This window comes from Lepisosteus oculatus, chromosome 2, assembly GCF_040954835.1.
Source record: "Lepisosteus oculatus isolate fLepOcu1 chromosome 2, fLepOcu1.hap2, whole genome shotgun sequence".
Lineage (NCBI taxonomy): Eukaryota > Metazoa > Chordata > Actinopteri > Semionotiformes > Lepisosteidae > Lepisosteus > Lepisosteus oculatus.
The window spans coordinates 11,113,663-11,128,277 of NC_090697.1; the positions used below are offsets into that span (position 1 = coordinate 11,113,663).

A 14,615-nucleotide genomic window follows, 5' to 3' on the forward strand; every position below is an offset into this window, starting at 1 on the left:
AAAGTGAGCAAAGTCAGCTTGCATCACTGTCTGCAGCGAGAGGCATTACAAATCAGCACTCGCAAGAGCGCAAAAAAACCCCACCGGACTGTAGAAACAGGGAGTGCATTAAACAGTCTTTTAGAGAGGTTCTTCAGAATTGTTCTGGTGAGGCTGAATGATCAATGCAGTCATTAAGTGAGTCAGTTAGAAAGAACAGTTTGGAGTACCGTTCAAGGACTCTGAAACTAAAGTAACTGCTCTAGTGCAATATTCTGTTATGTCTGAATTTTGGTGTATCATTGCTGTCCACTCTTTTACTGGACACCCACAGACCTGGGCGCCGACTATGAGGTCTTTCTGTTGGAGTGTAAAGCTCTGATGGCACCCTTCCCTTACTGGTGTTACTGGTACAAGCCTATCAGTTCTCTTGACTCTGCAGTTTTCATTGAGGACATCAGGCTTAAGTCACTTCTGTCAGGGCTCATGGTTAAACAAGTTGGTCTTCGAACAGGGATTGTTCGTTTTCTCTCTGAACGGCTTTGAGGCTTGTGCATTTGGGGGATTTCTCAGTGAGAAATGAATCGTTTGATAGGCTGTTGGCACCAGATGCAGAAATGGTTTATGGCACAAAGAATTACTGCTAAGTGGGTACGCGGGACATTTGCCGAAGAAGTTAAAGATAGATGTTTGATCGGCGTCAGTTGTTAACATCGTTTGGCAAGTTATTTCAAGGCATTGCCGAAAAGTAAAAAGTCAACTGGCATCGCCGCCTACAGTGCAAATCATTTTGAATCATGTAGGCAACAGACAAAATATCTACACCACAAGTTAACAAACATGTGGAATTCATCATCACAGGAGCTCCTGAAGGGACCATTCTCCTTTGTGTTCTGTGTGGTGTGGTTTAGCAGAGACCAAAGGCTAGACAATAAATCAGTCCTGCACAGATGCATTGTAGAGAAACACTGATCAGCGCACTGGTGTCTGCGAGCGACCTGATCTCTGCACAGAAAAGCAACTCCAGGCGGCGCGGTATAAATTCAGATATCCCCCCCAAATGACGGATCACCCTGGCAGACAACCATAAAATCCGAAGCAGGGGAGAGGAGAAGGAATTCCACCACAAACATGGCCCACTCACAGCCCCAGATCTCAATGTGATTAAACGGGCGCCCCCACACAGGCTTGTGGGATAGAACACCCCAAACCAGTGTCAATTGAAGACCTGAAGCGCAGTCTCTTTCATGTGTGGAGCGACCCGGGACATAGCCTCAGCCCAGAATTTACTGGACACAAAAAGAGTAGGAGGTTCGACCAGTTACTGATTAACAATGTGAATTACAGTAACCTACCCAAAATATATAGTAAATGACTCTGTATTTGTGTGTACAGTACAGTATATATAACGATTTCAATTCCACAGAGACGTATTCTCAGTGATGAGAATATGTTTTTAAGCAGCGCAAAGGCGCAAGAGTTATCAACTTTTTGGTGGGACACTGGTGGAGACGACGCCATCCAACAGTATCTGCATAAACCAGTACAGAAAATAATACCAACATTGTATGTTTTATAGCGTGTCTCATGTCACGACATCTCAAAACGGGTTACAGATAAGGTAACAAATCGACGATACGTAGAAAATAAACATTTCTGTATTTATTAAAGTTGGGAAACGCATGACCTACAGAAATGTGTGGTTGAAAGGCTTTTTTGAAGACCGTTGTTAAGTCCTCTTTTTGCTGGCTTACGTCTTCTGCTGTACAGTTAATTATATCGGGCTCCAGTAGTTATAATTCCACAAAAACAAAATTCTTCCTAAAATACCAGTATGAAAGTATAAAAATCTGTGGCTTGCGTAAATTTAGCTCCGTTTACTTCCACATGGAATGCTGCGCGAAAACAAGCCAAATCTCTTTAAAAACGTCCCTTCCTAAGGCCTCGACTGATTGGTTTGCGTTGATATATATTCTAATGAGTTCAGCAGCTGCAAAGACCTGATAGATGGATGTTGTTGTCCGTCAGGGGGAGGTGTGGTTTGGTCTAATGCTACACAATGAAAAAGATTGATTATATGTGGTTCAATTTAGCCAGGAGCTTTCCTCAGACGCAGTGCAAGGGGCGATGGAGAATGGCAGATAGGCAGAAGCGAGTATTTGTTACCGCAGGAAAATAAGAACGCAAAAAAATTAAGAAGCGAATGGAAATACACGATTCAGCAGAGTGTGGTTTTCTCCAAGCACGTCTTAGAAGTTGAACGTCGTCCTTTTAGTTATCTGGTAAGTTTTATACAGTGACTTTTTTGAACTCCTTAAAATCGGATAACAGGAACCCAGTTCTCATTGTGCTGTCGCAAACTTCAGTAGTCCCCAGTAGGTGAATATTGATTCGATTTATTTAACATTTTTCAATAATGATTTTAGCACAAAGGGTTTGGGATGATTGTCTCACTGTAGCACTGCTTTATTTGTCCTTGTTAAAAGTTTAAGGCGAGGCAGTTATTATACTTTTAAAGTGGGGTTTCCGAATTAAATAAGTTGTGTTTCTCCGATGTATTATGTTTGAGGGCTAGATTCAGTCTTCGGGCAGCTGTGTGATTGTGTAGTCTTGGATTACAGCTGTTGCTGCTGTGACCAAATAGTAACATTTGCATCTCAATAGGTCAGATGTCTGGATCGCATCTTTTTAAAGACTAGATCTTGCATTGTGTACGTGAAAGAAAACTTGCTAGTGGGAAAAAAACACTGACACTCGATGTCGTGCTGTGCTGTAGTTGAATATGCCTGTAGTGTCTGCATTTAAAACGTGGCACTATCAACAACTGTTATTATTGCATGAGCTTGAGCAGGCTTCGCTACTATCGGAACTTTAAACCGGATTTATGGAGAGAGAAAGGAGGGGCGCGACTCTTAATTGTGAGAAAAGAAACGAGGTAGTTAAAGATAAATTGTAATCGCAACAGGATTTGTGGGACGTGTTCAGTCTAGATGAGGAGAACCGCTGGTGTTTGCGGTGGATTAGGAGCTGAAAGTTGAAGGCAGGGATTTTGAGCTCATGATGATGTGAAACCATGCAAAGGATTTGTGAGCAGCAGCGATTTACGCCCGAAAAAAAAGTTGGAAGAGGGGACCTCGTTTCTCGATAAAGCATAAACGTTAGCAGAATGGAGTTTTCGAAAATAAAATAATTATACAGGTTATATCCTTAAAAGGCGATGGGGTTCAGATCTTAACATTTTGTTGACCAAAAAGGTAGAAGAAAATGACAGGATCTCTTATGGATTTCCAAAAATCTTCGGCGCTTGGTTTTGGAGTGCCTCGCAAGCTCTTCGGTGTGCGGGTGAAAGTGTTTGAAGGCTTGGAGGCTGGAAAATTGCACATTGGCAGTATTTGCCGGGTTCCATTTTTTATGAGCGCACTTCGTAAAGCGCCCCCCGTTTCAGTTCAATTGAATTTAGGATTTGCGAATTAATATCACAGGAGGGTGGAAACGCGAACCGAGACAGACGGCACGAAAGCAGCTCTGCGTGGTCCGCCAAATGCAAAATCCTGCGAGCCTTTGTGTGGTTTCGTTGAAAATAGTCTTGGCATAAAGCGTTTATTGTAGTCGACGGAACCATAGCGGGGCTTCAATGCTAAATGAAAGAAGGGCAGCGAGGACAGATTGAAACAAAAGTTCATTGAGCAAAAAGGAAATTCCAAAATAAAACTTATAGCATAAAAAATCAGAGCATATTATCCTAATTAATCGGAAAAGTGACACCAACTTTTATGAGAAGTGTAATTTGAGCTACATAACTGCTAATTGTCAGTTTTAGTGTTTGCAAAAGATTTGCTAGAAACCTTATTTTTTAATAATATAAGGTTTAATGCTCCACAACCCGAGCGATGTGTGGTTAGGGGGACTCTTCGGTTTTTAAGACTCGGGAGCATTCGGTGCAATTATGTAGGCAAGTCACGAACAAAATATCGCAACACCACTGCAGTTACATTAAAAAAAAATAACTTTTGGGGATTAAACGGCCGAGAAATCTGCTTTGGATGTAAAATTATAACAGCACCACCGAAAATATAAAATAGTGGGGATTGCAATATTTTAGTGTTTCCACTTTTTAATATGTGAATTTTTTAAAAAAGTGTACGAATACGTTAATAACACGTCTTAAAGATTTGCTCTTCACATTGATTAACCATCCAGTGTTTTGGCCTGACCAGCTGACCCAAAGAGGTAGTTTTTTGTTCTCCTTTCCATCAGTCAAGGCAACTCTTGTGGGCCTCCGCATCCCACTGTTAAAGCGTTTTATACCTGTTGACTAGACAGACAGCTTCATTTTTTTACACTTCGGAGCAGTGGGTTTCTGTGTTGACATGTAACAGCGGGGAACAGCACCTCCTTTCAAAGCTAAGTAGTTCTTCTATACTCCGTGGCATTCATCAGTGTCTGTTGCTGACTGATCCCTCGGCCACCTGGGCTCCCTTTGCTGGTATGTTGGATTTATTCGCAATATTGTTTTAAAGAAAATTGTCCATGCTCGTGTGTTCACACACGCCACATGTAAAAAAAAAAGGCTCTACGCTTATATAGCGCTTTTCTGGACACGCCACTAAGCCCGTCGCAAGTAATGGGGACTCCCCTCCACCACCCCATCTGGAAATAGACCTACTGTAGCTATGCTGTGCTGATGAGCCCAAAATAATGTGGAACTGGTCAGCTGGCTTTTTATTAAGTTGGACTCTCGTTTGCTCAATTCAACTCTTAATTGGAGCCCAAACCCGGAGATCATCTGTGTGCGACAGTGGGATCTTCTCTTACAGAGAAGCCTGGATCAGCGTTTGTGTTTCCACGCTCCTGCGATGAAACATCGTGATGCGCTCTTGTGTTTTCTTTTTTCCTTCTGCGGAAACGAGTTTTTTTTTTTTTAAAAAAAGAGGCGTGAACAAGCGTTGCCCTCTCAGGCGGATCTCTGGGGCTACCGATGCTGAATCCAGGAATGCTCATAATTTTCCGCTGTCGGGAGGGTGATGGGCTGCCTGTGAGATGGGGTGTGTTGGAGAATAACGAGAGGCCGGCGTTACCTCCATTTCTGCTGTGTGCTGGCCCTGCCCGGCCGGGCTAGACAAACTCTAGTTGGCCCCTGTGCCTGTCGTTGGCCCGGCCCAGGTTTTTAAGAACCCAGTCCTCAATATGGCGGGTAAGAGTCGGAGAACTCAGCCAGGAGTCGTTACCGGGCTATTTCGAGTCACACGTCGGCACTTATCGTTTTGTTTTACAGTACTTGTAGTAACAGTAGAGCGCGCTTAGGGAAATGACATGTTTTTAGCAGGGGACGTGCCGTGTTGTGCTCCAGGATGTTCCAGGGTGAATGCCATAACAACATCTGCGTCGGTAGGGTGGGGGCATCAGTTTATCTCTGGTTTGCATAAATAAAGCTCTCGCTTTAGTCACAATCTTCCCCTTATGACCTGTAATTGTAAAAACAGCTAATGAAAACAATAAATAAGTTAGACCAGGGGAAACAAGCTGCATCTACGGTTTAAAAATGTGATGTGTTTCTTGGCAAACCTGTTTTGCTTTTGATTTACGTCAGCACCCAGTGTTGTGATGCTCCGGCCTTCATCGCCTACTTTCAATAGACTAAGGCAAACAGAAGTGTAAAATCAAAACACTGCAATTATCAGTTTATGACTTCTTCCGGCGACACTACAGCAGTATGAGAGAGCCTGCATCCTGTTAAACTAACAGTGGATTAAACTCTATAACACTGGCAGCCTTATTTGCTTCCTAGACCCAGGTAAAAACATTGTTTAAATGAACAATGTAAAAAGCACAGACATGGGTAAAAGTGAGACCTCTTTGAATAGCCTCTCTAGCTGGTATTACGGTTTCTTCCAAGTGTGTATGCTATTTCTGTCCTTTTCCACTAGTGTTTCCTAGCATGTCCTAAATTATCCAAGTATTTCTGCCACAGTCAGATTGATGATTTAGGTAAAGGATATCCTGGCTTTTTTATTTTTGGTGTTTGGGTCTGTAGGCAAATGTGGGTAATATGTGTGTAACTACTGTAAACTGGAGCTTCTTAATGTACAGTCTTTCCACACAATTCCCATTCAGTGCTCACTGCTAAAAGGGGAGTTCAAGTTGCACAGTCCCCTCTTTGACAGTTTTAGTAACACATTCATCCCAAAAGTACAGAGTAAAAGCAGATTTCAGATGTCAATAGCATCACCCCTTAGCTTATTGTAAGATACAGTGACTGCTCTCCAAAAATCATCTTTAATTTAAGGTGCAGACATTAATTTTTTTTAATAAGCTTGTCATGATGCCTTAAAAGTGAAAGAATGTTGAAGAGGGTTTTAGATTCATGCGCATGTAAAATAAGAGTTCACACTGCTTTATCGAACAGATGTTGAATGCCATTTAAAGTCCACAGAGAATTAGAGGTTTTCCCATTCTAATTCGGATGCGTTGGTCCTTATTTCAATAACAAGGGCAGTAGGTCATCCGTTTGCCTTGATACAAGAGACATCCTGTGCCTGATCTTAGCTGCCGAAGAACTGAGTCTTTGTTTCCCCATTGTAAGACATACCGATAATCTCATCCAAATGAAATAAGCAATTTAGATGTTATCATTTTTGTTCCTGGTTTATTAATGAAAATAGTAGTCCCGCTGTTGTCTGCAGCAGATAAGAAGGTGCTTGTCTGTTGTTTTTTTTTTCCAACGATAAGTGGGTTTTAGAAACCACGCTTTTGGTGTTTGTTTGGCTGGTCGGGGATGGGCTCCTGTTTTTGGCAAACTAAAGGAAACGCAAAAGGCTGGTGGCACCCTGGAGTGTGCCAGGAGCCATAGCAAATGTCCTGGTGCCACAGGAAGGCACACGGATGCCATGTGGTACAGAAAAGATTTATCTGTCATGGAAACAATATCCTGTTATTTCTCTGGGCTGCCTAGGCCCAGGTGCACACCTCTTGCTAAAATAAATTGTTCTCTGCTTATTCCACATCATAAGCTTCTTTAATGGCAGGTTGTTCTTAAGCAAGCAGACACGGCACATGCCGAAATGTTCTTGAGAAACGGGTTCATGTCTTACATGCACTGGTATGGAGTCAGCTGAGAATGACTGAGACACTGTGTGAAAATGAAGCCTGGATCTGTCACTGTTTCAGCCATGGCGGAAGACAGGGATCTGATCCACATTACGTGGGCTTTGTGGGGAATGTCACCACGACGAACGGGACAGCCCGAGCTCTTCCACATGTTTTTTTCTCTTGGAAGGTGCAAGGCCCAGGATTAGAGCCAGTGTAGTCTTCTTTCAGGACTGCGCCTTGCGCAGTAGTTTAGTTTACTTAGGTTTTTGTTTCTTAGTGCAAAAAGACAACTTATTAATCAGCTTTAGGTGGGCACATTTCTTATTTATAGAAGTATCTTTGCAGTACTATTTCTATTTTAGCTTTAAAGACAAGACCATTATAAAGAAGGGGAACATTCATGAACGACTGACTGACAATGTTTAGCAGAAAAGACTTGTTTTTATTTCTGTTACTGTGTATCTCAGAATGTTGTGCTTTCTTAAAACTCATGTTCTCCGGTAAAACTGTTTAGATATTCCATGCAAGTGTTCCAACAGACAGTCCAACTCACAGGTAGCTCTCGATTTATGCTCTCTTAATTCATGCATGTTTAGGTTGGTGCTTCTCCAGCATATATACTACTTCTTAGTTCAGGATAAATTAGTTCTCACTTTAACACACTTGGGGGCTGAGCAGCAGGACACTTGACAGGGTGTTACAGACGATATTCGTTGCCCGTGCCCAGTTGCATGCTGGGATGAATAGTGTCGCTTGGGTGACAGACAGGCTGCTGACTGACTCCATCTCCTCCCTCTCACACTTACTAGATCTAGAAAATGAATTGTCCTAGTCTGTCTCTTCTAATAAAGCCCTAAAACAAAGTAAGAGACTCTATGGGGGAAAAAATCTCTTAAACTAAATTCAGCATTAAGAACTTTTAAATATAGTATTAGTAAAAGTATAAATAATTAGTCATTTCAAAACTGTAAACCTTAACATTCAGTAAACTAATAATTGTTTAAAACCCTCTGTAAGGACAAATATTTACAATGTTACTTTACAGGACTTTAACCTAAATGGAAGGAAATCTATGCAGGAAAGACATGTCTGTGATCACATTACTGTTGCATATTCCACACCAGTCACCACCCACCACTAACAAGTCTTCCCTTCGCATTTTACATCACATTGTTAAACATTTACAGTCCGTATTCCTGAATTTAAAATCTATGTAGTGTTTACCTTTACCTTATTTTATTATTTGTGGATTTCTCCATTGCTGCGGGTATTTCTGATCTTAGACACAATTTTACCAGGGTTTGTCCATTTAAAGTGAACATGCCGTTTTTTGAGAGCACATCTGGCATGTGGATTGAGAACTACCTGTGTGTCTCCTGTCGTACACCGCTATTTATTTTCTAGCATATAGTTTACACTTGCATTGTACAGTTATCAGTGCGTTTAAATAAAAACACTCCCCTTTGCCGGAGGTCTCTTGTTTGAAGTGTTATGTTGAACTGTGGCTTCATGTGCTATAGCATCTCTGGAAGTGAACAGCGAGAAGCTAGTCTGTAGAAAACTCTCATCCAGCTCTCTGCTTCTGAGGCAATGTGTGGGTGGAGTCTCTGTTCATAAAGTATGGTTAATGAAGCTTCATTAAAAGCAGTGTGGCGAGGACAGTCAAACATTCCTTATTGTCAGCGCTTGAGTATTTCCCAATCAGTGAGGCTGCAGATTCCTTTGACAGCTGCGTTACTGCCTTGTAGTTTGGTCTCATCAGCCTCCTGGAGGTGGTCAGCGCTGGTAAGGGGGGATGGCCTTTGGAAAACCAGGTTGCTGCTGTAATTGCTCTTTGCTGACCAGTAGGTGGTGCTGTTCCTACTGGGCCAGAATTGCCGAACCACTGCCCCAGCATGGTGACAAGGGATAGAGTGTTGTGAGGTACCAACCTGTGGGTGGGATGTTAAACTGAGGTTCTGACCAATTGGTCATTAAAGATCCCATGTCAGCGTTTTGTAAGAACTGTCCGTACTGTTCATGTCAACCTTGGTATCTTGCCTGAATTCCACTGTGACCTGGGACACTGTGGTTTCTCTAGAGTTCCCCCTTGTCTATTAGGGATGTGATTTCTTCCTCTGTAATTGCTTTCTCAATCCTCTGATCTGCTGTCTAGTGGGTCACCCCTGCATCATGGTGGTGGGGCTGCAGTTTTTTGTTGGCTGAGCTGAGTCCCCTCCTGTGTGTGAAAGGCTATGGGATGCTTTTAGGCTGAAGAATGCTATTCAGATACAAGGAGTTCTAATTATCATCTTCTTAAACCACAGACCCCCACATACTTTTCATTTAAAGATCCATGCATTCAGGCCGATGTCACCGTCTTGTAAATCTCTCCAGTCAGTGAGCAGAGACTGTGGGCTTTAGAGCTTAGTGCTAGGTGTGTGTGTGTGTGACTTATAGTCTCATTCCTCTTCCATTTCAATGAAAGGTTCTTGCCAGATCATCCATGAGTGGTTTTTCATTCTGAAGTGCTAACATCTTTGCTAAGAAGTGCATACTGTACGTCTTGTCCTCCTCCAGGAAATCTTCACCAGATAAAGGCTTCTATCTGTGATTTGTCAGATGTAGGCTGTACTGGTTCTTGTTGTTTTTACCGGTTGGAAGATAATGACAGACAAAGCCTTCTTCACCTACAGTAGAGGATATGGAGATGCAAGAGAGAACACGTTTTAGCTTTAGGTGTTTTTTTTTTAATAATGCTACTGTTATTTGGGAGGCTTTCTGAAATGCTGAAATTTTTACCCTTACCCTTTAAGTTTTTTTTGCTTATGGAATTAACCATAGCAAATACTCTCTGAAAATAAGCCCTCCTCGTTTTTTAATTTTCGTCAGAAATGCACAGAAAATGGAACAATAAAGAGCACTTGTCCTGCAGCTGAAATTATTTTTGGCTGTGGCAAAGTGTGGCATCCTAACATCTAGTTTGTTGAGCTTTAAACAGTCTATAAAAAGTAGGTGAGCTCAGTTATACGTCCAGGGTTTCCTGAAAGAGGCTAAGGTTCTGAGTGTGCAGGCAGATGACTAACACAAGCAGCTTCCTGTTGGCTGTTGCACCCTGGAAAAAGAAACTTTGAGCTGAGATGCCCTTTTAAATGCACAATGAGTTAGTTATTGGTAACTGCAGTCTAATATGTGCTGGAAATAAACTTTTTTGTTTGCTGCTAGTTTAATTAAAGAAGGGTGTTTTTTCCCCCATCTATAGATTATGAGTAATTCAAATTTAATTGCTTCTATATTATTTTTTACCCTGGGTTCAATTCTGGACTATCTATCTGCGTGGCGTTTTTACTGTATGTTCTTTCCATGTTTGCGTGGGTTTCCTCCCACAGTCCAAAGTCATCCTGGTGGGTTAATGGGTTTCTGGGAAAACTTGCCCCAGTGTGAGTCACTGTTTGTGTGTGTGTATCTGTCCTGTGATGGACTGGTGTCCTTCCTAGAGCCTGGTGCATGCTGGGATAGGCTTTGGCTCCGCCACAACCCTGTAATGAAACGTGGACAGGTGGAGGTTTTCATTTTGTTTTCAAATTGTTCTGTTGATGTTTTCTTATTTTAAAGCATAGTATTTACTTGTAAATTAATTCTGCTTTCAGCACTCCATTTTCTTCATCTGTACCTATATACCTGAAAAAATTACTGCTATAATTAAGGAAACTTTTTCTTGCTTAACTGACGCCACATTTCTAAAAGAGGACTGGTAGATTGGTATGAAATGCAAATCATTTCTGTCCTAAAAATGTCAGGAGTAAACTGGATAGAAAATGAAGTGTATGCAGAAAAAAGAAGGGGTAAGTCACCATATTATGAAATTAGGAACCGCTTTCACTGATCATTGAGAATTTCAGGCTTCTTTGCCCCCAACAGATGATTTAAAGCAGATGTATGGTTTGACTTTCATGAAAAAAGAGAAAGAGCAGAAGGCTTCTGTCCAGCTATAAAAGGTCACTGCTGATCTGGCCTGTGATGTTCTGAGCTCCATTAACTCTCCTGAGAATGTCTGTTTCCATGGATACGCATTGTTCCCTGGTGCTTGCATTCAGAACGCCTTTCTTAAAGGTATGTTCTACGCTCCATGTGCTCACGTGTCCTCGAAGAGAGGACATTCATGGCTTACCATGATTTCGTAAACATTTCGTTTTATAGCAGGTTCATTGTATATATTTATAGTACTGTTAATGAAATGCATGGCTTCAGAGCTCTGCTTTTTCTCTTAAGCACATATCTCTTGAGACCTGTTACATAAACACAATATTGTAAGATGGATCAGATCTATTGCAGACGTTATGTGGCTGCTCGGCATCTCCTGTTTTGTATTTCTGATTTAATTTTATTTTGTTTTTCTCTTCCTATGGTAAAAAAATGGTTCTGTATAGCCCCCACTAAATAGGCAGACACTAAATGACCTCTTGGTAATCCTGTAACTGTCTCCTTTTCAAGAGCAGGGCAATTACATTTAGCCTGTTCCACCACCGAGTAAATAAGAACTGCAAAATTGATTCTGCACACAAAGTGCCTCCTATTACCCTTGCAGCCTGACGTCCATTAACAGGAGGAATAGGCCAATGGGTTTGGCTATGGTATGGTTGAGTAGGATATATGGTCGCTGCACTTGAGCTCTGAAGTGGCAGGTAATGTGCTTAATTTTGTGACCCAATGTTTTATGTACAATATATGCTAGGTTTGGCTATAGCTCTCTGTGATTACTAATGTCATGGATGCAATCAGTGTTTCAGAGGGAGATCTGCACGATTGCATTGAAGTTCCTGGAATTAAATTTCCCAAAACCTCTCTTGAAAGCACTTCTCCAGCTTGGTTTCTAGCCCGGTCTAGATTCTGATGTGGAAGAAATAAATTCACACACAGACTTGCACGATCCCCTGTGTGACTGTGTCTCGATAATATCTGGATAAAATGTATAAACCAAACCCCGGCGTACTTGAAGCTATTTTTGATGTGTTTTCTAAACTGTTTATGTACTGTGGGCCAAGTTGGATGGTATTGAAGCCAAAGCTGAAACTTTTAGTGCATCCAATGTGTTTGAAGATCTTGTGTAAAGTATGCAGCAGACTTTAGTGGTCCTGATATGTTGTCTAGGTACAAAGGTGACTCATTTTTCTATTTGTAGCTCTCTGTTCTTTTTGTCAGTGCCAGGCTTGGTACACCCCAAGCCTTATGCGAATTGACATTATTTAAAACCAGTTGTGCTTAGATGAGGGGCACGATGACACAAAGGCAGAAACTTTTAATGAAATGGGAAGGCTGCAAAACAAATGCACGGCCCACAGCCCCCTGATGGTTTATTTGCCTGGCAGATACCCTTATACACTGTAGCTTAAACCAACATGAGGGCAAGGAACAACCACAAAGTTATGATAGGGTGAAAATAAATTTAACGCCACTCCACTCAAAGTGCTCCACAGGTAAGCACCTGGATGATGCGACAGCGGCCATAGTGCACCAGTACGCTCACCACACACCAGCTCTCAGTGGGGAGGAGAGCAGAGGGATGAAGCCCGTTCACAGATGGGGATTATTAGAATGCCACCTCTACATATATACACTCAGGCTACATCCCTTGCCTCAATTAAGAGCATCTACAGTAATAGAGTGCTCTTGTATTTCTGCTTTAGTGAAATTATCGTGGAATGTTTGGTGTCTATTGTACCAAATTAAACTCCTTATTTTCCTCATGCATACAGAGAAAGCTGATGCAGAGTTGTGATAGCAATTTTTTTCCTTCTCTGTTTGTTTCAGTATAAGGCTTGTGCCCAAGATTAACAATGAGGGCCTAGATTGTCTTGGGTCAATGGGAATACTGTAATCCACAAGATAGAATGTGATCAATTTGTTTAATTTAGGCCGTGATTGCGGCCAAAAACAGAGTTGTGCCGATACTGTCTTCACGGCTTATTTCAGCTGAAAGGCTTCGGCTTTGGCAGGCAGTGCTAATGGGGATTGAAAGGCCTTAGGCCACAAGAGTGCTCTACCTCTGAGCTTTGGCACCAAAATCCTCAGTTAGTCCCAGAGAATGCACTGTTACAATCTTGATGAAAAACATTCGGAAACCTCTTTTCCTTTTTTTCCCTGAATTTTACTGATGCCTGTTTTTGCCTTAATTAGTTTCAGTTTTTGTGAGTCAACTCAAGTAAAACACGAGGATGGGGTGTCTTGGGCCTAGGGGCCACGTGAGTAGCTGGAGGTTTAGCTGAAACTATAAAGAAAAGTCTTTTCTTTCACTACTCCGAGGAAGGCATGGAAAATGAGGTGAACTCTTGCTTTTGCCTTCTGCGAGCAAGACGCAGGTAAATGAGCCAATTACACTTTTTTTCGCAAGGAGAGCTGTGAAGTACAGACGTATTTATCTGGCTATAATAGACCTGTAGATTTGTATTGGGAGGCTTTTGGTGGTATTTCACCTAAGGTGTTTGGAATGATTTATGGGGGAAGCGTTGAGTCCATTTTTCTAAAACAGTGTTAGAAAGTCCTGTGTTTGAAGGAAAAAAAGCATAAACTGCCATCGGTTGGTTTTATCCTACAAATCTCAGCAATCAAAGCCTAATTGTTTCCATGCTATTGGTTGGTCATGTAGCAAAACAGTTGGTATAGAAAATAAATATTGAAAGGAAGGGTGCTACCCAGTAGCATACCTTTAAACAAATTAAAACTGAACAAATATTTTCCTTGGCAAACCGCTGTTTTCAGTTAGGAAAACCAAAAGCAAAATACCGGTTCAGTGGTGAACTTTTTTTCAGTTCTGCACCGACTGCTGCGCAGTATGTAGGTTAGCAGGTTCTCTCGGGCTCGTTTGTGTGTAGGGAGGTTGGTGCTCTTTTCATAACTGGACATGTTGTCTTGGGAGATCTCTTCCCAGCTACCCATGAGCCTCCTCCCTGCTCTTTTTCGTCCAGTCAGGAGCAGCTGCGAGCTGGTTCGTGATTCCCGAACTGCGGTTTGTATGACTGTTTTACTAGTTCAAGTGGGTAGACACCCGAAGAAGGCTCCACAGCCGAAAAGTTGTGTTTCTTTTCAGCATGGTATAAACCTTTACTTGTTCCTTTACTGTTTTACTGTCATGCTGCTGTTGTCACTTCTCTTGATATACTTTGATATTTGTACTCTTCACAGATTGTTTTGTTTTTAGTCTGGCCTTTCACGGGTCAGGAGTCCCTCCTTGCTTTGCTCTACCATTAGGGGCCGTTTTATTGGTCTTTAATAATTGCTTACACGTATATAGCGCTTTTCTGGACACTCCACTCAAAGCGCTTTACAGGTAATGGGGACTCCCCTCCACCACCACCACCAGTGTGCAGCCCCCACCTGGAAGTGTGGATTTTAAAGCGTGGCAGCTCTTGCGCCGCTTCAGATCAAAATCCAAGTAGCTCCTTTTGTATGAATGGGAAAACAAATTCCACAGATTGACTTTCTGGTCCCTTGTTGAAATGAAGGCATAAACGTCTTTGAGCATACAAAAATGATGCATGTACCCACAGTGATTTAGATGTACCGCAGTT

The 14,615-nt window shown here is 42.0% G+C and overlaps 1 protein-coding gene across 2 annotated transcripts in view; it reads left to right on the plus strand.

Moving 5' to 3' along the window:
- Window positions 1–2,075: 2,075 nt before the first annotated feature.
- The window catches only part of LOC102684046 (TIAM Rac1 associated GEF 2), a 99,669-nt gene continuing 87,129 nt past the window's right edge, over window positions 2,076–14,615 (plus strand). For both annotated transcript variants that reach the window (XM_069196999.1, XM_069197023.1), the window contains exon 1: window positions 2,076–2,261. The gene's annotated coding sequence lies outside the window, so the exon portion shown is untranslated. The remainder of the gene's footprint in view (window positions 2,262–14,615) is intronic.